The following is a 22,011-nucleotide window of genomic DNA, read 5'->3' on the forward strand; positions in this document are numbered from 1 at the left end:
ATATTTTTTATAAAGTTGGAAGACCTATGGCGATTATAGACCTACAGGAAAATATCTTGTACAGATTGCTTCTTATTCAGTAAATCATTCTTTTCTTGAGAGGAAATTAACCTTGGGTATGTGCTGATGCATTCTACAATTCACATTCCCCTATTTGCAGCATTGATAAGGCACAATTGATCATTTTTGTAACAAGAATATTATATTTAACATTAAAAGACGGAACATTGATTGCCTGAAGAAAATATGTACATCTAACCAAATGGTGAAAAACATCTATTAAAGGACACCTGAAGTTCAGGTTCATGTAGAAAAAGAGGCAAGGGAGGAACAGCACTTTTATAGCATAGATGTGTTATGAGTTTGCATCCTTTTTATTTACTTGTGTTTTTCATTCTGACCACTACGGATACAGCAGGAGGTAATGGCTTGAAAAAAAGGGGCAAGGCTTATTTACGTTAAGCTCTAAGCTTTGGGAAGGGAGAAAGATACATGAAGAGTGATAGGAGAGTGCCAGAACTCCTGAAATCACCTACAATTTCTGGAAAACTACTAACAATATCTCAAATGGGTCTGAAGTGTTCCTTGCTAAGGATGGGTGATTCAGTCTGTTTCTAGTCCACGTCACTTTCGCATATATTCATTTATAAATCCATTCTGTCTTGTTTCCATATTAATCTGCAAATCAAAATGTATTTTCTATTTACCCATTTTTAAACACATTTTGATTTTTGATTTTTTTGATTTTTTTTGGGGGGGGGGGGGAGCCAAGAATTGTGTCAGAACATATGGGAAGTGTGGGATTCAATGGATAACTAAGTTCTGATCTGTACATTTGCCAAGGAGATGCAGATCAGGTCAATTCATAACAGAATTCACAAAGATTGAGTTCCTCAAGTATCCCTAGTACCTTAGTTCCATTAAACTAAGAGGCCATCAATAATTGCTATAGTTCAAAGAAAAAGTAGAGCCAAGCTCTACCCTAACATGATTGTCCTAGTAAGACAATAACCTGAAGACAAGATCTACTATTAGACAATAGTGTATGATGTTCTTTAGTGAGATTTATCAGGAGAAATGCGAATAATAGCCCTCTGTTGTCTTTCTTTAATGGTAGGGGACAACTGTAGTGTGTCCCTTCCCCAAATTGCAGAATAAAATATTCACTTCCTTTTTCTCATCTTTGGTTGTAAATCTCCAGACCCAGATGCAAAATGATAGATGTTTTTACAGCAGCATTTGGCTTCTTAACAGATAACATAAACAATTGTGTTGGCAGCTTCAAAGATGCCTGTAGGTCAGATAGTTGGTTAAGCAAGCAATGATTTGCTATACGGCTTCTGAATTTCATAAAGTATCATGGGTGATTTGAGAATTGCATCCTATCACAAAGCTTTCCCCACACATGTATAAAACTATTATGAGGTCATACACCAAGTAACTGAGGAACAGCCAAACTTATTTGCGTGTGATGAAACGATGTTTTGTTTTTCTCTGCCTTTTTTCCCTGCTGTGCATTGATTATGCAATTTGTTCCCTGTGTTATAACAACTCATAATTGGGAGCAAGAAAGCTGAAACATGATAAACACACTGAATTAAAGTGACACTTTGGACAGATAGTGTTTGAACAAGTGTCAGAACAAAGTATCTCAAAGCAGATTTTTAGATAAAATGAGAATATTACTGACTACCTAACTTTGTCCCAGTAGTGCTCATTTCTGTAGCTCCAGGCTCCCAGGATTTAGACAAATCCTTCCATTTCTACCTTTTTACCTCAGAGTAGTTAAAAAGTTAAACAGACTCACTGGATTCCTAGGTTATTATAACAGTCTGCAACTCCCTCTGGAATAATGCAGTCCAAATGTGAAATACTTTGTGATTAGCCCATCCTTTTGTGATTACAATTGCAATCCAATGCACACGGAGTTATTCCCACTGAACTTAGTGGTGTTTATTTCCAATTGCAACATGTGAAATATTGGACTGTTAAGATACTAAAAAATTAATTACATTTGTAATCAAATGTTATTTCTTAATATATATATATATATATATATATATATATTTGCGCTACACATATACCTACTTTTCAATTTTCTATGTTGAAGAGTTCTGCGTAGTCTTTGAAGAAATATTGAATGCCTAACAGACTATAACTGTTACATGAATAGAAGTTGGTTTGATAAAAATTACTACATCACATGTCCCTTATTTTTAGAAGTTTAATTTGATGACAACTCTCTAAGCCTTCCTGTCATGACATTCGTCCTCTTCTTTTGTTCAATTTAAACTTGTTGGACAGTCATTGGTTATGATCCAAGTTTTGAGCTTCAACTCTTCCACTGTTGCACATGCAAAGTTCCTACAATAATCAATTGACTCTGACAGAGTGAACAAACATTTAAAGCTACCATATAGCAGGGTGATTTGAAATGTGTTAATATAGGTCAGTAAGTTACACTCCAAACCTCAACATGCTTCACAAAAGAAAGCATCTCCAGAGCACTAGTACTTGAGATGACAGAAAGAACTGAAAGTAAGATATTGTGTGTATCTTGCTTTTAAGAACACAACAATTCCTACCATTTGACAGGGTAAGGCAGATGTCTGCCTCAGTCAGCAGATTATGAGAGACAAATTGACAGTTATTTAATCCAATGGTATCCAATGTTGCCTTTACCTTTGGAGTGCCCTATGGAAGGGGAGTACATCCACCATTTGATGCCCTAAAATCAGCATCAAAGGCTCTATGGTCCCCACCAAGTTCATCAGGACAGTGGGTATTAGTGGCAGATCCATTTTAGTGGTGGCTCCAGACCTGTGGAATTCCCTCCTCTAAGAATTCCACTCGGTTCCCTCTTTGCAACCTTTAAGCAATCCCTCAAGACTTCCTTATTTTGACAAATCTTTTTAAAAACTTTATTGCTGCCCCTTATACATAATTTTATCTCACACTGTTGTACTACAAGCTATTTATTCCACCTTTATATTATTTTTAAACTCTTTTTGTAACTAGCTTTGTTTATACTCCCTAGATGGTGGTGTATAATCAATATAAAAAAGTAATAAACATGTATTGTCTTATGCATAAGACAAAAATGTCTTATGCAGGCCTTGACCAAAGAAATATCACAAGATGTATTAACCTGTTTTTTGCTAGTAAGCTGAAGATATCATCTGCCTTAAATTGTGAGAATAACAAAGTGGTGAAACAGACACTTAAAATGCGTATAATATTGTGGGAGTGGCTTTGGACTCTATGTACAAGTGGCAATAAGCCAATAACATAGTTGTGAGCTTCTAGTTTTATATCTTCTTTAGATAGAATAAGGGCATTGTAAATTCACACTTCATATATTTCAGTCACGAATTGTAGGGTCAGATTTGTTAGTTACCAAAGCCTCCAACTAAAGTTGTTGACATTTAACTTGCGGTTATCCAAGAATATGGAACAGATAATTCAGCTTAGGAAGGGATAGGCGAACGAGCAATCTTCAAGCTCGCCAAGATTCTCCAAACATCACCTCACTGCTTGTTTCTCCTCAAGTTTTGCTCGTGTTTCCAATCGCTATTCATTTTGTGCAAGCAGGAAAACTGGGCAAGGAGAACAGCTATTGAATGTGAGAGTTGTGCACGCAATCCCCAACTTTGTATAAATTTCCAAAATTGTACAATTTCCCCCCATAGACAAATGCATGAGTGATCTAAAATGGGCATGTTTTGAGAAAGTTACACACAATGAGAAAGTTGCGCATTTCCAAGTACACATTTTGTGAATGTAAATGCAAGCTTGGCAGTTGGCGAACATTTTCAGAGAAAATGCACTCCTGTTCGCATTTGCATTCAGAATTGCAAATGGGGCATTTTTGAGCGGTTTGCAAATTGAATTGAAATTCTCAAAGCCTTAGGTGAAGCAAAGACAAAAAAAAAAAAAAAACCCTGCTGGTTATTTTAAGGAACGTGTATGTAGGGCCATTTAATAAGTTGATAGCCATATGGGCTTATTGAAGGGGCATTATGTGGAATGTTTCCTGGTCCCATAGCATAGCAAATCTTGGGAATTGTATGGATAAGAATATCTTCCCACAAGGCAGATAAGAATTCACAGTAGGTAGAAATTTGATATGAATTTGACTGAAAACAATGTATCTCTCAGTCCTGGCTCATCTCTGACAACAAATAAATCTTTTAATACACCACACACTTCCAAGAAGTAACTTGGCAAGTCATTTTAGCCTAATTGACCTCATGTTTTCAAATTTCAATAATTCACTCTGGAGTAGTCTAACCAACTTTCTATGAAATTACTTTCAAGTCGATGGACTGAAGATTGCCATCCTGGATTATACAAAATGAAAATCAGATATGTTTAATTCTTCAGTCCAATTCTTTTAGACATTCAAGTAGGTGAAAACAAATACTCCCTAACCTTTAACAGTGAACTGCTTAAATATTATAATATAGTGCAATAAAAGTAGCCTTTTAGAGCTGTAACGTCTGTAGATATTAAGTTTGATGATAATACCTATATTGATTTTAGACCGTTAAAGTAATGAAATTGGATTACACAAATCAATTCTTTGACTATACAGCAGAAGCAGATATTGTTTCTGCTATGCTCTGTGGAAAAGCCTTCTTCAAATGACATTGGCCAAAAACATTGCACCCAGCTGTGCATATGTAAATCCCACATATAACATGACGTAGAAACATTGAATATCAGTACAGGATCGTAGCCATTTCTGTTAGGTATTTCTTTCTTGATCTGGTGGAACTAATATACAGAATTCATTTATTTATTTATTATTTATTTATTAATTACATTTCTATACCGCCCAATAGCTGGAGCTCTCTGGGTGGTTCACAAAATTAAAAATATTCAAAGTATAAAACAACAGTATAAAACCATAATATAAAATACAGTATAAAAGCTTAACCAGATAAAAACAGCAGAAATGCAAAATTACAAATTTAAAACATCAAGTTAAAAATTTTTTATAGACTGTTAAAATTCTGGGAGCATAAAAAGGTCTTCACCTGGCATCTAAAAGCATGTAACATAGGTGCCAAGCGAACCTCCTTAGGCAGCTCATTCCACAGCCGGGGTGCCACAGCAGAGAAGGCCCTCCTCCTGGTAGCCACCTGCCTCACTTCCTTTGGCAGGGGCTCGCTGAGAAGGACCCTTGAGGATGACCTTAGGGTCCGGGCAGGTACATACGGGAGGAGGCGTTCCTTCAGATAGCCTGGCCCCAAGCCATTTAGGGCTTTAAATGTTAATACCAGCACTTTTTCTTGAGATATTTAGCAAATATCTCAAGAAAATATACTTCAACTCTTACAACCACTATGCCAAAACTGAGATATGCTGTTCTTTCTATAGGAGGTGGTATTAAAGAGCCTTCAAACCATTTTATTATTTAATACTAAATATTAGTGAAGTGCTGAAATGGAGTGGGGTTAGGATTGTGCACAGACACATGTTCTTGTTAAGGGATTCATCTAAGTAAAATATTAAAATATTTCAAATCAATATTTGGGGGAGGGGCAGTTTTTTGGTAAGTAAAGCATTTCATAAATTAAATAGAAAATACTCCTTTCCCTTACGGACTTAAAAAGTAACTAAAGTTAAATTAGCAATAAAGCTAATGTTGCAATTACACTTACTTGAAAGTAAGGGCTCACCTACACCAAGCAGGATATTCCACTATGAAAGCAGTATGAAAGCGGTATATAAAAGGCAGGAGCCACACTACTGCTTTATAGCTGTATTAAAGTGCACTGCAGGATCTACATACTGCTTTATGGTACTGAAGTGCACTGACAACTGTTGGGGCCCAGGACACATCTACAGCAAGCAGAATATAGCACTATGAAAGCAGTATATGGTATGTGTCAATGGGCCCCAACAGTTGTCAGTGCACTTCAATACCACTATAAAGCAGTCGTGTGGCTCCTGCCTTTTATATACCACTTTCCTACCACTTCCATAGTGGAAAATCCTACTTGGTGTAGATGAGCCCTAAGACCCAGTGAAGTTAACCTGGTTTACTTCTGAGTAGAGTAGGTTTGTGCTGTAAATCTTGTAACTTCCTTGCTTTGTAGAGGGGAAATAACTAACCTGTTCCGATACTGCCATTATATTAATTGTATTATGAACACAGCATCTTGATGGATATAAAATGAACAGTGATCTCAAGCCTGCCATGTAATCAAATTCCTTGAATACAAATACAAATAACATATTGAACTGTGAAGGAAAAGTTAATGTGCACAATACAGTCAATAACATTTGAAAATCAGTTGTTTCACTATGGAAAGCAACAACGATATTAACATCATCTATCTATCTGTACTTAACTGTAGTGTTTGAACATACTAACTGAATGTATGGAGTCACTGAGATTACTGTACTGCACATTTTCTGCACATTTCTATTACACCCAACCTCTGTTACCAAGAACATGAAGTAATTATATAACAGTGTTTCTAATGATGGAGTCTCAAATCAATGTTTGTTGTCTTCCCCTTGGAAAATGTCTTCTAAAGGAAAGAGTGGCTGCAGGATTCAAGAGGAGGGAAAACACATACCATAAAATATAATTAAAAATTGTGGAGGCTGCATATGACAAGAATAACCATAAAAAACAGATACAAACCAGCTGGCTGTTAACAACTTCTGAGTTATAAAAATCTTAAACCTGCTGTAAAGCACTCAATTCGATTTACATAACCACAGAGCTGACATTCCTTTTAGATTCCTCTGCTGGGGATTATTTTGACATGTTTTAAAGCAGCATAAAAAGCAACTGTGAAAGGAAGACACGTATCATCTTACATAAAAATTCATTTCAGCCCTAAGACTGGGCTTATATACTTTAATCCGAACATCTCAACTGGAACTGGAAAAAATATCTTGAATGCTACCAGTACTTCGATTCTATTACATTATTCCTTTGGTGGTCTTATTTTTGATAGAGTCAATAGACAAAGAAAATCTATACAGTCAGAGGCGCTTATGTTTCGGCGCAATTGCAACCAAAAGAAAAAGAAAAATGATCAGTTCTGCTACAACCAGCTATAGAGTATGATGGCATACCAGCCTTTAGATGGATTACATTTGTTGTAAGCTTGAGCTCAGTCTCCTTGCTAAAAAGCATTTCTTAGAAGACTAATGATGCAGGCAACATTTTACAGGACTAACATAGCTTGCTATAGGGAGTTAAAATAAACAAAATAAAATAAAATCAATCTTACATTGAGTGAAGTTTTGATGTATAAATACTGGCAGCTTACATTGCCCTGAGCACAAAATGAGTTTTGCCATTTGATAATTTGCTTGATTCACTGTGCTGCCTCATGCAGGGCATTTTATGCCTGATTTATGTTTAATCGAGTCACCTGCTTAATGTTAAGGAGGGTCACAGCTAGATAGAAGGGTTACAAGCACAGAGAGCTTTCAGCATCTCCCCATTTGACATAAGAAATGGGTGTAGGTGCCAGGGGTCAACCCGTCTTTATTTTTATTTAATGTCCTCTATGGAATATTGCATAAAACATTTATGTACCATGGAACCAATTTGATTTCTGCATGAAACACAGCAGGCAAACATGCATTAAGGCTCTCAAAACACACAACGAATAAAATAAAAAGCAATCTAGCCAAAGGAGCGATTGTTTGACTACAACCTTATATATAATGGAACTGAACATGTTCATGCCAAAGCACTGTGCAACTGTAAAGGTTTCTTCAGCTGTCACAAATGTAAGTAATTTGTTATAGTTTAGAAAATCAAATGACATATGGTAAGCCATGTCACATATTCAACTTAGTTTCTGTAAAATTAGTTCAGACCATGTATTTTGTTTTATTTTGTTCTGTACAGCACCATGAAAATTAATGGCTGGCACTATATAAATAAATATTATTGATAATAATAATGTGTATATGCGTGAGTGTGTGTGTGAGAGAGAGACATAACTGTGGTCTCTTGATGCTGTACTTGTATAGCCACTAATATAATAGGCAAATAAAATGTATGATGAGTAAAGTCACATTTTATAAACTGTTTTAGCTTGGAGAATTTAAAAACTGTTAACATTTTCCAAATACGAAAAATAAAGGACTGAGTGCTAATGGTGATTAGATATCTCTTGCCATATAAAGTCAATATGCCACTGTACAATTAAATAAGTTACAGTACAATCCTATGCACGTTTATTCAGATGTAAATCTCACTGTGTTTAATGGGGATAACTCCCATGTCAGTGTACCTAGGTCTGTAGCCTTCAGGGATTGGTCTTGTTCTTAAGGTAGAATTATGAGATCTAAGAGTTTTATCCAGAGAGAATGTATTGTGATGACACTTGCTAAATTTCCACTCCCGCTTATCACTGGTGTAGATTAAATTTAGATATAGAATAAAATAATATTTCAAACCACCTCCCAAAAGCAACATATCAAGTTGTTAGCAGTATGGCTCCCCGAAGTGTGAGAAAAATCTAATACATTAATCCATACTTTGCGCTTGTAATTGGCGAGTGAACAAATGTAGTAAAAAAATTGGATGTGAACGTTGTTCATTTACATTTTTAAAACACAAGCAAAGCAAGTGCAATCAAATACAGTGTTTAAGATCCATGGAAGATGCCCTTCTCTCTGCCATGCCACTATCAGAAGTACATTTGGCGGAACATGAAAGAAGGTTTCTTGGTGGCTGCTCCCAAGATCTGGAAGTCCCTCCCAAGATCTGGAAGTCCCTCTATGTTGCCCTTTCCCAAGAAAGGAAAAATACATTTATTCAGACAGGCTTTTGGTGTCAGAGCTGATTTGCCACTGAAGTAGCAACTCTGGTAGGTGCTGCTATGCTTTTTTGGATGTGTTTTTATTTAAAGACTGTAAATGTTTTAATTATAACTTCGTTATTTTATCTGTATTTTATCGTTTAGCCACCTTGGGCACTATTTTTAGGAGAAAGGCAGAAAAACACAAAAATCCAGTACTTCTGAATATTTTGACTTAGGGCCTTGCTAGACGAGGCGTTAGCGCGCTTTGAGGCCCAGTTTCCCTGCTGTGCGTCCACATGACGCACAGGGGAATCCGGCCCCAGGCCGCACTAAAGCCTCCCTTAACGCGCCATAAGCAAAGTCGCTTATGGCATGCCTTTTCCGCAGCCCCGGCCTGAGGCCGGGGCTGCGGAACGTCTAGCAACTTCCGTGGCTTTTTGCGGCTACTCGCTTACTTGCGAGTAGCCGGGAAAAGCCACGGACAGGGCACAGCGCTCAGCACTGTGCCCATCGGGCCAGGGGGGGATCCCGGACCGGCAGGAGAAGGGGATGGCGTAGGGCAACACGGGACGACGGGGGATGGCGCAGGGCGACATGGGACGACGGGGGATGGCACAGGGCAACACGGGACGACGGGGGATGGCGCAGGGCTACACGGGACGACGGGGGATGGCGCACGGTGGCACAGGACGACGGGGGATGGCGCACGATGGCACAGGACAACAGGAGGGAGGTTGGGCGCAGGGTGGCATGGGACGACGGGGAGGGAGATGGCAGAGGGCGACACAGGGGACAGAATGGGGAGGGCGGGGAAAGAGTGGGCAGGGGGCAGGGGGCTTAATTTAAAAAAGGGTGGGGGGCTTAATTTTTTAAAAAAGGCTCTTACCTTCTCCGGAGTCTTCGGGGCGCACGTGGCCCCATTAACAACAACAAAAAAATGGCCAACGCTACAGGGATTCCGGAGTCCCTGCGCATCGGCCGTCTAGGAGGCGGGGCGGGGCGCGCTAAAGTTATACTTAGTTATACTTAGAAGAGACCAAATGAAATCAATGGGACTTTGGTGAATCATGACCAATGTATTCCATTAATTTCAGTGGATCTACTCTAAGTTGGACTGAGTCCAATTGTGTGGCAATAATTTTAAAGACACACAGTTTTACCACTTAAAGGCCAGCTAGATTGGCTTGAGGATATGAAATTATTGCCAAATTTTTAGAAATGTGCGTTAAAATATTTCTGAAGCTTCCTTTTGACTCTGCTCCTTGGCACCAATAGCCTTATTTATTTATTCTGTATCTTGCCTTTTCCTCCAAAGAGCTTAAGGTGGCATATATGATTTTCCTCTTCTCCAGTTTTTCCTCACAACAACCCTGTGAAGTAGGTTAGGCTGTAACTGGCCCAAAGTCACCAAGTGAGCTTCATGGTTGAGTCTGGACTTGAGCCTAGGGGCTCATCTACACCAAGCAGGATATTCCACTATGAAAGTGGTATATAAAAGGAAGGAGCCACACTACTGCTTTATAGCGGTACTGAAGGGCACTGACAACTGTTGCGGCCCATTGAGGCATACTATTTACCGGTTTCATACTTCTATATGCTGCTTGATGTGGCCCCTGCCTTTTATATACCACTTTCATAGTGGAATATCCTGCTTGGTGTAGATGAGCCTTGGGTCTCCCCACTCCCAATCCAACACTCTAATCAGCACACTGCACTGGGTGCCATAGAGACAAAGCATGAGCACTGACACATAGAAACATGGATGCACCACCACTGACAGGCATGTATTTTGCCTTAGTGGGGCCAGGCCTAACCCATCCTCCAAGAACTTGAAAATATATTGAAATCATTAGTGTTTCGACTATTAAGGGAATATGTGGAGCTTAGGAATCCACGATTGCATGGAAAGATAAAGAAGAATAAGAAAAAAGCTATCTGTGCAAAGTGGAACGTATCCAATAAATCCAAGAGATAGGATTATGGTCATTTGGCAATGCACTTCCTAACACTTACGAATTTTATTTTATAGAACTGAAGACGTAACATTCAGGGAACACTTTTCTTGCTTTGATGGATCAAAAGTCTGATTTGATGGCATTCTGGATATTATGCAACCTGCTGGGCTCGGAGATCTTCTTAATGTTTGATGCTATGGTCTGACTATTGTTTTCATTTTGAAACAGAATTGTGTTGCATTTTGACCAGTAGGTCCAAAAATTGTAGGTCCAAAAACGACCAAATTGTTAATGCTGCAAACCAACCTAATTATTTCTCCCCGCATGTCTTACAGTATGAAGTAGGCGGGGGGGGGGGGAGGAGACTCTTAACCAATAAAAGATTAAGAGACAAAAAAATCCTACTTGGCCCCCAAAGGACAGCTAGTGAGCCCACATTGCCTACAGGGAGAGAGGGAGGGAGCCACACTTAGAGGAGGAGGAGAGGGGTGAGAACCAATATATGGACTTGGATGCCCCCTCCCCTCTCCAGTGGTGCCACAGGGAGGCTACCTATGGCATGCCTCCCTGTCTCATCTCCTACACCACTTGCAATAATCTCTCCATGCCCAGGCTGCACCGGGTATAGAAGTAAGGCATTTACTATAAGGAAAGGGTAAGGAATGCATATAAGAAGGAAAAGTAGTGATAAACTTTGAAAGACCATATTCTCCCTTATGAACCCGCCCGTGCTTTAAGATCTTCTGGAGAAGCCCTCCTTTCAGTCCCACCATCTTCACAGGCACGCTTGGTGGGAACATGGGAGAGGGCCTTCTCAATGGCTGCTCCAGTGCTTTGGAACTCTCTTCTGGGGAAGCTAGACTGGTTCCCTCCTTGATGGGCTTTCAGAAGCAGGCTAAAACTTGTTTGTTCCAGCAGGCCTTTGGAGAGTAATTTGGTCCTCCATCTATGTTAATGACTTGTAATTTTGTTGTGTATTTTAAACTTTTCTTTTCTTTTTTACATTTCTTTTCCTAGGTTTTACAATGTATGTTTTAAACTTTGTAAGACCGCCTTGAGGCCCAGTATTGGGCAAAAGGCGGGATAATAATAATAATTAATAATAATAATAATAATAATAATAATAATTTGAAAGCAAGAATTTTAAACTAAATTATTTATTGAGTATGAAATAATAACTTCCAAACATGTGAAATACCCTATTCACCTCAGTGAGGCAGTCCAAATGGATCAGTCCATTTTTTCAATGCTGAACTACACATTATCACATCACAACAGAAGCGGTAGAATCATATGTCTGAATGCTCCTTGATAGATAACACTCATTGTAAATTTAAAAAATGATTGTGTCATGGAGATGGCTGGACTAACTTCGTGTTGTACATAGTTTTATTAAAAGTATACACAAGACTTCTGCGTGATAGCACCCCAACAATGCTTTCATTTAATAGCTTTTTTCAACTTGGTGTTAGTCTGATCTATGGAATTACTCTGAAGACCTTGCCAGCAACTAGTTTTGTTGGAGGTTTGCTCTGACAAGTGACAGGGTGAGTCAAATTCCCACCCCACCCCCTCCCTCTCTTCCTTCATTTGGAGCTGGTAACTGAGGAATCAAGTAGGATCATTCAGATGACTGGATCTTGCCCAGTTATGCAGGAATTCCAGCAAGAATGCAGTAAGTACTTTAGCTTAAAATAGGATCTTCAGTTATGGACGTCATATGATGAAGATGAACTTTAAATTCATCACTTTCTCAATTTTGAAATCACAGCAATTAAACAGCTCTTCCCTGTCTTGGCTGTAACAGTAATTTTCTATATCTTCCAAATTAGGCAAACTATGGTTACCTCTAAGAATTTCCTCAAACCATGATTTGGATCTATGATTTCAATTGTTTACAAACCATGATAAAGAAGATGGATTCAGTAAGTGAGAGGGGAAGGGAGAAGAGATTGAGCAATCCATCTCCAGATTTTAGAAATTACATAGTCTAATCCAGGTTTGCTTAACCTAGTACCTTCCAGATGGGTTGGATTACAGCTTCCATGGCTATGCTTTCTCAGGATGATTGGAGTTGTAGTCCAACATACCTGGAGGGCACAGTTTGAGGAAAACTGGATTAAGCGCCATTTATATTTCAAGATGGAGAAATGGAGAAATCAAAGATTTAGATCAAGAGGTTTGTTGCAGATCTGACGAAATACCCCTTTTCAATACTATGTTGTCAACATAAACAAACATAAAGCAGATGAAACATTTCCAAGCCATGCCTGAAAGAGAAACAGGTACCAAGTGCATGGTGTACATTAGAATAAAATTATAAAGCAATTTACCAATACAAAGCAGCAAAACACACAAATAAAAAAGCAGCATTACAAATAAAAACTCTGATTATACTGTAGGCTCTGTTAAAAGGAATTGCATTAAGTTACCATAGGAACGACACTGCAAAAGGCATGTAGAACTAAGAAATGCATGAGATGTTAGAATTTAGTGACAGAGATGAAACGGGAAGCCTTCTACTGGGTATGGGACACAGATGGATCTGTGTTAAGTGAATAAATACAATTAAATCATAAATAACTTCAAAAGAGGTAGTGGAGCAGAATCAAATAGGGAGCAGTTAACCAAGAGGCCATGCAAGCCATAAAGGGGGAGGGAGGGGAACAGTAAAGTTTCCACACAAAGGGGGGGAATTTGGTTTATCTAACTGGGCCTTCTTACTAAACTGACATTAGATAGACGTAACTTATTTGCTAGGATTTTTATGAAGAACATCAATTTATTTGCAAAAGCTGATTGTAAGTACATACTATCAAGTTGCTTAAATAACTATGTAGTGGAATTATTTTAATGTCACATTTATCTCCACCTTGTTCTATATAACACCAAATCTTCCTTTCTGAAATTACTAAAAGCTACAGAAATTGCAATTCTTAAATATATCAGAGAGAGAGAGAGAAGAGAGAGATGCTTAGAATTACATATAGCTGAACAAAGAAAGGAGAAGGAAAATAAAACAAGAAAAGAACAATTAGCGAAAATTGTCATATTTCAAAATGCATTCTTATCCTAGCATATGAGCTACCTTAGGATACATTAGGAATTGGTAAAGATGAGAAGGAACATAAGGTACTAAACAGCAAGAATAAGGACAAGAATATAAGGGGTAGTTATGGGAAATATCTCCAAATGGAAATACAAAAGCACCCAATTAATTTTCCTTTATGTCTCCAGTGGTTTGGATTTATGTTCAAGTTTGTTAACAAATTCCCAAGGTTAGAAGGGCAATACAAAGAAGTGAGTTCATATGCATACCCCTTCCCAAATTTATGACTTTTACATAGCAAAACCTGTGTTTGGAACTTATGCTAGGATTAAATGTGTGTAAATCTGGGTCCAATGAAATTTGTAATGATTATTAATGAAAATGTCAGGGATATGGATGTCAAAAAAAGGATGAATTACACATGAGAGTTAATGTGCCCATTTGAAGGGATGAGGAGAATAGCTGTGATTCACAGACAAAGATGAAATACCAGATTGCCCAGGGCAAGTTCTAGGAACAGGTTTATTCATGTGGAAGGGGAGTGTATATCTACTGAACTCTAGAAATTTTAAAACATCATGAGTCCCTATCCCTTAATATTAGCCATATAAATTAAGTTCACAAAACCAAGTAAACCAAGTAGAATCTACATATCCTACAGAGCTAACTACAAATTTGATACCATAGTTCATTTAAAGATACAGTAAACTCTTCAAAAAGCAGATAAGCAGTGTTGGATATATAGCCTGTTAAAACCATGGGATACGAACCATGAGATAACCCCACTGTAGTGTTTCTCATACTTCTGATAGCTGAAGCACACTCTTTTTGGTAAGAATACTTGAGGTAGTGCCACTCTTATATCCAAAAGAAGTTTACTTTCAGAGTGTGTAAGAGTAAGAAATGGCTGAACTCAGAAGAGTTCATCTCCCACGCTTCTGTTGGTACAGCTCCTCAGAACAGATCAGGCCAGATCAGGGAATCATTCCTAGAAACAGCAGGAAGACTCCTTTTTTTTTTTAAATAATATTTTTATTAAACTTAAACATACATCAATACAGTAACAAATTAAAATCATAATACATAGAATTGAATAACCTTATAACATTTCTAATTTAATATTTTGACGTCATCACATAACATAAAGTGCATCCCCCCTCCACCCCGGGATCTATTCCTGTTTCCAAAATCTCATTGTTTCTTCTGGAGGTGGTTTTCCACTCCCCTTAGATAATACATATTCTAGGAACTGATTCCAAATAGCAGGAAGACTCCTATGTGGATGGGTAATGTTGGGATCACAGCCGCCTTTAATTAGTCAGTTAATTGATTTCTTGCAGCACAGCAGCGTTTGAGAATTTACTGTCCTATTGTCATGTTACAAATGGCAGAATCTATAACATTAGCATTGATCCAGAACTTTCATGCATATACAAGGCTACAGCACATAACAGTGTCTCTCTCCATTCATTTCATAGTGGAAATGGCACCTCTCTACACACACAAATTGGGTGCACATGAAATTTCCTTTTACAATGAAGCATTCGATGAAATATTTGTGGTCAGAAAAGCTTCATGCTTTTCTGATCTTATTCAGCACAACATGATGATTCATTTACAATACTGACCCATATCATAAGAAAATAAATGTAACCAATTATGTAATCAAGTTATCGCATTGAGGGATAATAATGTGTATTATTACTCCTAACAACGATAGCAACCAAATACTGCTTTGAAAAAGTAAACTACTATGTTTGGTGCATCTAGCACTTTATCCCTGAGTTGGAAGATCTCATGCAGCAGTGACTCAACCACCACCCTCATAATAAAAGCAGTGACATCATCTGGAGGGAATGAGTAAGCACCCTAAATCCCTGACACTTTGCATAGTACAGCTGACAAGTGCAGGGAATCCCCAAAGTATCTGATTATCAGGAAGTATGAACAGACTGAGAAAGTATCTATAAATGCTTCAATGCAGTGTGGTTCCAATTTTAATCAACGGAAAGGGTGTTGTGCCACTCTGAAAGACTTTTGTAGTCTATGGGCTCAACTACACCAAGCAGGATATACCACTATGAAAGCAGTATATAAAGGCAGGAACCACACTACTGCTTTATAGCAGCATTGAAGTGCACTGCAGGATCTACACTACTGCTTTATAGTGGTACTGAAGTGCATTGACAACTGTTGGGGCCCACGACACATCTACACCAAGCAGGATATAACGTTATGAAAGTGGTATGAAAGCAGTATATGGTATGTGCCGGTAGGCCCCAACAGTTGTCAGTACACGTCAATACTGCTATAAAGAAGTACTGTGGTTCCTGCCTTTAATATACCACTTTCATACCACTTTCATAGTGGAATATCCTGCTTGGTGTAGATGTGCGCTATATATTTTCACATCTTTGGCATCACAACTACTGTTTAATCCTTTGTTTTCGAAACTTTCAGAACAATTAAAAAGCACATACTTATTTTACAACAACATGAAACCCGTCTTTTTTTAAGGGTTATGTAAAGTGCTGTCACACATAAGTAACACAGTAGCAAAAGCATTCAACTTCCAAAGATTCACAAAATGGTGCTGATCCATGCAATTTCTGTTGCACTACCCAGAAAGACACTGAGGCCATAGCTAGACCTAAGGTTTATCCCAGTATTGTCCTGGGGTCAAACCTGTTCATCTAACTGCCACACAGGGCATCCAGCGCTCAGGCAGGGATGAACCCGGGATGATCCTGGGATAAACCTTAGGTCTAGCTACGGCCTGAGACAACCACTTTCCACCCAGCACTCACTGTGGCAAACAAAGCGCTTGCAGGGTGGGAGAAAAACACACACTGGATGCTTGGAAAATGTGACTAGCCTGCAACATACTCACTATTCTAAAAAACAGATGCAATAATTGGGTTATATTCAGTGGTGGTTTTGTCTTAGGGCCTTGCTAGACCTGCTGGCTTACGCCAGCAGGGAGGCAGGGCCAAGGCGCGCTAACGTTAGCGCGCCTCCCCCAGGCTTCCACACGCCGGACACGCAGGGACGTCGGGTCCCTGCGGCGTCTGCCATTTTTTGTTGTTGTTGTTGTTTAAAGGGGCCAGGTGCGGCCCGAAGACTCCGGAGACGGTAGGAGTTTTTTTTAAAGGGGGGGAAGGATGGCAGGGTGGGTGGCAAGGGGGCAGGGCGGGTGTGATCGTGCCGCGCACCACCCGAGCAAGCAGGCGAGCGGCACTTGTCCAGGCAATGCCTGGCATGGGGCGGCATTGCCCGGGCAAGCGCCGCTCGCCTGCTTGCTCGGGTGGTGCGCGGCGCGATCACACCCGCCCTGCCCCCTTGCCACCCACCCTGCCATCCTTCCCCCTCCCCTCTCTCCCCCCCCCCCGGGCTGATGGGCACAGCGCTCGTATGAGCGCTGTGCCAGGCAGGTCCGCAGCTTTTCCCGGCTACTCGCGAGTAAGCGAGTAGCTGCGAAAAGCCGCAGAAGTCGCTAAACGTTCCCCAGCTCCGGCCTCAGGCGCGCCATAAGCGAATTCGCTTATGGCGCGTTGGAGGAGGCCTCACTGCGGCCTGCCGCCGGATTCCCCTGTGCGTCATCTGGGAAACCGGGTCTGAAGGCGCGCTAAGGCCTCGTCTAGCAAGGCCCTTAGTGGAAAGCATTTCTACTCACTTAAATTAAAACAACTGATTTTCACCGATAGCCCCTTCCTACTCAGCCCCCACTCTCTGTGAAACAGGGAAATTTCTGAATTCTTTGGGAAAATAAGATGTGACCTCTGAGGTAGGGACGGCTGCTAAAATGTTGGTGCTTCCACACGAGGCTTTTACTGCGCAATCACCATCATTAACAGACTTTTGTGGGGGCCCAGACAATGTGCTCCAGTCGTAACTCTTATTTCCCCACCGCTTCTTCCATCTGTTTCTTTCCACAGTATTTTCATTAAAGGGGGAAAGTTGGAATAGCTACACAAAGACTTTTGGTTGGTAGCCCTAAGCACATCTGTAAGTACCCTTTTGGGCTACTGATAGAGACATGGAAATGGGATGGGCACTGTATTATTTTTTTGTGATTATAATTAATTAAATCCTGGTTGCTTAACCTAATACTAGGCTCCCAAAGCGGGTTGCAATCTACAAAACAAAAACAAAAAACAAAAACGTCAAAATCCTCTTAGAGGACCACTGCTAAGAAAGAGGCTAGTGTTTGGACAAGACAGGAGTATGGGGGTCAGAATACCCTTAAATAATGTGCTAGGCGCACATCTTTTGTTAGGGAAATGAAAGGTAATTGACTCAGAATACCTAAGGAAATTTTGCAGACACTCCTGGAACAGGAAAGCCATTTTTTGAGAAGACTGTTTGGGTTGGTCATAAAAAACGGTATTGCCCGACTCTGAATTTTGGTTGTCGTTTTTTCCTATAAACCATCATGGCTTCCTTTAGGTTATTTTGGAGAAGGTGACTCAGTCTTCGTTTCCTTCCCTTCGGCAGCAAACATTAGAAATTAGAACATTAGAAACATTGTGTGTCTGCAAACATTAGAAAAGTTATTGGGAGAGAGAGAGAGACAAAGAAATCAGAGCTGAAAGGTCTAGGTGGAAGCCTGGAAGCATTTTAGGGGCACTGGGAAGGTTCCTGCTTGTGATAGTGTTATTATTTATTTATTTATTTATTTATTTAAAATATTTATATACCACCCACACGTCATTAACACATTCAAGGGTGATATATAAAATTAATTGGAACAACAAATAAAAACTGAAATAAAAATCCACAGTAATACGGAACGTCTAACTAAGCTAAATATTAAAACCAGCAATTTTTTACCGGCACCACAACACCATCAGGCTGACTGATGCAGTGGGGAGAGATTGCAAAGTGATCGTTGCAACAAAAAAGGTCCGCCCCCTGGTTACTATCAGATGTGCATGTGCAGGCAATGAACAAGTACAAGGTCCTGACTCCTAGAGAAGAAGGCTATCGATGGGTACCTCTGGATACCTCTATGATAGTTCCAGTATCAGAGGCAGGAAGCCTATGTACACCAGTTGCTGAGGAACATGAGTGAGAGGGTGCTGTTTGTGGGCTTCCCATCGATAGCTGGTTGACCACTCTGTGTACAGAATGCTGGACTAGATGGAGCCTTGGTTTGGTCCAGCATGGCTCTTCTTGTGTTCTTATAGATCACAATGAAGGGTACGTTGATCTGGGAGAAGGCACTCCCATATCATAGCTGCCTCCAGCTATGCTCATTTTGTATATTTGTAAATAAACTCAAATATTTCAAAATGCTTTAAGCCTCCAGATCTCTCCTTCCAAAGGAAAGCAAACCCTGGAAAGTGGAACGCTGGAACTTCTCACCACTCAGGGAAGTTGAGGAATGTGTAACAATAGAATAAAAACCATTAAAACCTCATTAAATCAGTGAATATGTGAAGTGGGGAATATGATTATTGTATTCTATCAAGTAAGAGCGGCTAAACATTATAGCAGGAGCTGTCTGGAAAATGAGTGAGAATTCACCAAGGGGATGCTGTTGTTTGTTGCATCCATAGTAAGTGAATTGTCTACTTCTGCTCCACTCTGCTGCAAGAAAAATACATAATCTGAAGGCGGAAGGATTAGAGATCCAAGTTTCAAAAGTGATACGTGACAGATAGTAGAACTTTCTGGTTAAGCATTAAGATGTATGGAAGTCCATAGTTATATAATGAAAATATTAATAGTGCACAATCTATCTAAATATCTACTGGCCACATTTGTTGCCCATACTTCTCTTCAGGAGCTCAGGGCAGTATGCATTGGATGATCACTTTACTTTATCCTCAAAACAACTTTATTACGTAGGTGAGGTTTATAGTGAATTGCCCAAAGCCATCCAGTGAACTTCGATGCGAAAGAGAGCTTCGAGCATGTATTTTCTTTTTCCAAGTCTGTTATCCTGTTTTTACTTTGTTTTAAACTTTTAAAGGTTTTTATGTCATGTCTTATTATATTGTTGTATTTTATCATTTTAGAATCATAGAATAGTAGAGTTGGAAGGGGCCTATAAGGCCATCAAGTCTATAAGTTGTATGAACCGCCCAAAGAGCTTTTGGGCTGTATAGAAATGTAAATAAAATAATAATAATACCACCCTAAGCTAGCACCCTAAGCTAGCACCCTAAGTTAACACTGGGGAACCTATTTTAGTATGACTTTAATGAGTATAGCCATGGCTGCTGCTGTCATTGCCCTGGCGGCACCAATTTTGCCTTTTTCTGGGTGGCATGGAGCCCATAAAATGGACTCTGCTGGTACTGGGTGCTCTGCCAGCATCAGCTGAATCCCCTGCAGGCCACAGACCCCCTGTTATCTCCAGTCTGTGATTACAGATAACAGCAGAGATTGCCCTGAGCCCTGCTCACCCTGCCAAGTGGGAATGTGAACAGCACGCAGAGTATTACCCAACATTTTCTCTTATCAGAGATAACAGTGGGGATTTCACCAGGGGGATTCTTCCAGTGGGGATTCCTCCAGGAGATAGGGCTTGGAGCCCAAGCTCTAGAGGAATCCAAGAAAGCTTCACAAACCAGATAAGGAATCTCCACAGGCTGGATTAGGTTGGAGGTTTCCCATCCTTGTCCTAAACCTTCATGCTCTCTAATACAAAGAAATATCTTTCCATTCATTTCCTACAGCAAGGGAACAGTATGTCCACTGGCCTGAAACTTCTTACGATGGTTTAATTTGGCCCCGTTCAACAGTACAATTTCCTGATGATTTTTGATGCTTTAATGAAAGGCAAAATAATTATGAGATCCAAGAGGAATGCACTCCCCTGCCCTCAGCTGCAGTCGAATCCTTTGTAAAAAAAATCTGACAAATGTATTTGATGTACTGGTCCTCCTAGATAGATGTTAAAAAAAGCATTTAATAGCCAAGGCTAATGAAAAATCCATTGAACAAATGGGACTTACTTCTGAGTAAACTTGCATAGGATTATGCTGATAGCTAATCAGACTTTTAACAAAATAGAGAATGGAGCAGTTCACATGAATGACAGCCCATGGGTTAAAGGGTTGTTAGGGATGGGTTGGAGAGAGCAGGCGTGTGCTAGCTCCATCCACTTTGATCAGCCTGTTCTTGGTTTGTTTAGCATGATGTGTGAACCTGTACCGATAGGTTGTTTAGGGGCAAAAGCAAACCAGCAGTTAACTCAACAACAAACCATGGATCCACTGCTGAATTATTTAGCCCCTAAACAACCCTTCAGTCCGGGTTCACACATGATGCTCAACAACCAATGAGCATAGGTTATTGAGTAAAAGTGGAAGTGGCAGGTGAGCAGGAGCTATACTAGAGCTATACTAGAGTAACGAGATACAAAAGAAGGCAGGGCTCCTGCAGCTTTTACTGTTGTGATGAAGAAGGAATTTCACCAGGTGCTGTACGCATTCAAATGACACCTGCTGAAATTCCCTTTTCTACACAACTGTTAAAGATACAGGAGCCCTGTCCTCCTTTTCATGTGGTCACCCTAGTATAAAGTGAGAGAATAGGAAGAAAGAAGAGAAGTGGGGAAATTACCCCTTCTAATACTGCCAGAATCTTGATGTCCTTTATGCCTGGAATTGTACCACGGAAATCTATGTGGCATCCCCTCTATCACATTCTTCAAGACTATAATTGCACCCTTAAATTTTATGAAAACTTTAGCTGCCATAGTCCTTATCCCACTACTGAAATGGAGCCGAAGTATACATAACTTGATTTGCTCATTTTTATCCTTTATTAGTCCATTGTTTCAAGGATCCACTCACACATAGTTCCTCTGCCCGATTTTGATCAAATTCCCCCTCCCTCAGCAGTCCTATGTACCCGATCCCATTTCATCCAAGAAGGTCCCCCAATGTCCAGGAGGGGCTTTTAGAGCAGCACAGGGGCTGCAATTCGGAGGATTCAAACTAAGGTGTCTTGTTTTGCTTTTTAATTGACATGCAATATTGCTTAAAATGGTAATTGCTGCATGGCTGACATTGGCATTCTGGAAGCAAAGTAAGATGCCATCTATAAGAAATAGCTAGTTAAAGGATGTACCAGTTGTGTCCAAAGTAGAATGTTTATTTTAAAGACAGATTAGGAAAGCAATATATAAATGAATGTACTGAAAATGGGCTTTATTTCCAGAATTTTGTAATATAAAATATGAGTAGCACCTAACGCTTTAGTGTGCATT

General features: G+C 39.8%; 1 protein-coding gene across 2 annotated transcripts in view; it reads right to left on the reverse strand.

Moving 5' to 3' along the window:
* The window catches only part of DACH1 (dachshund family transcription factor 1), a 408,166-nt gene that overhangs the window by 223,931 nt on the left and 162,224 nt on the right, over positions 1-22,011 (reverse strand). The window lies entirely within an intron of this gene.

This window comes from Elgaria multicarinata, chromosome 5 (assembly GCF_023053635.1).
Source record: "Elgaria multicarinata webbii isolate HBS135686 ecotype San Diego chromosome 5, rElgMul1.1.pri, whole genome shotgun sequence".
Classification (NCBI taxonomy): Eukaryota; Metazoa; Chordata; class Lepidosauria; order Squamata; family Anguidae; genus Elgaria; species Elgaria multicarinata.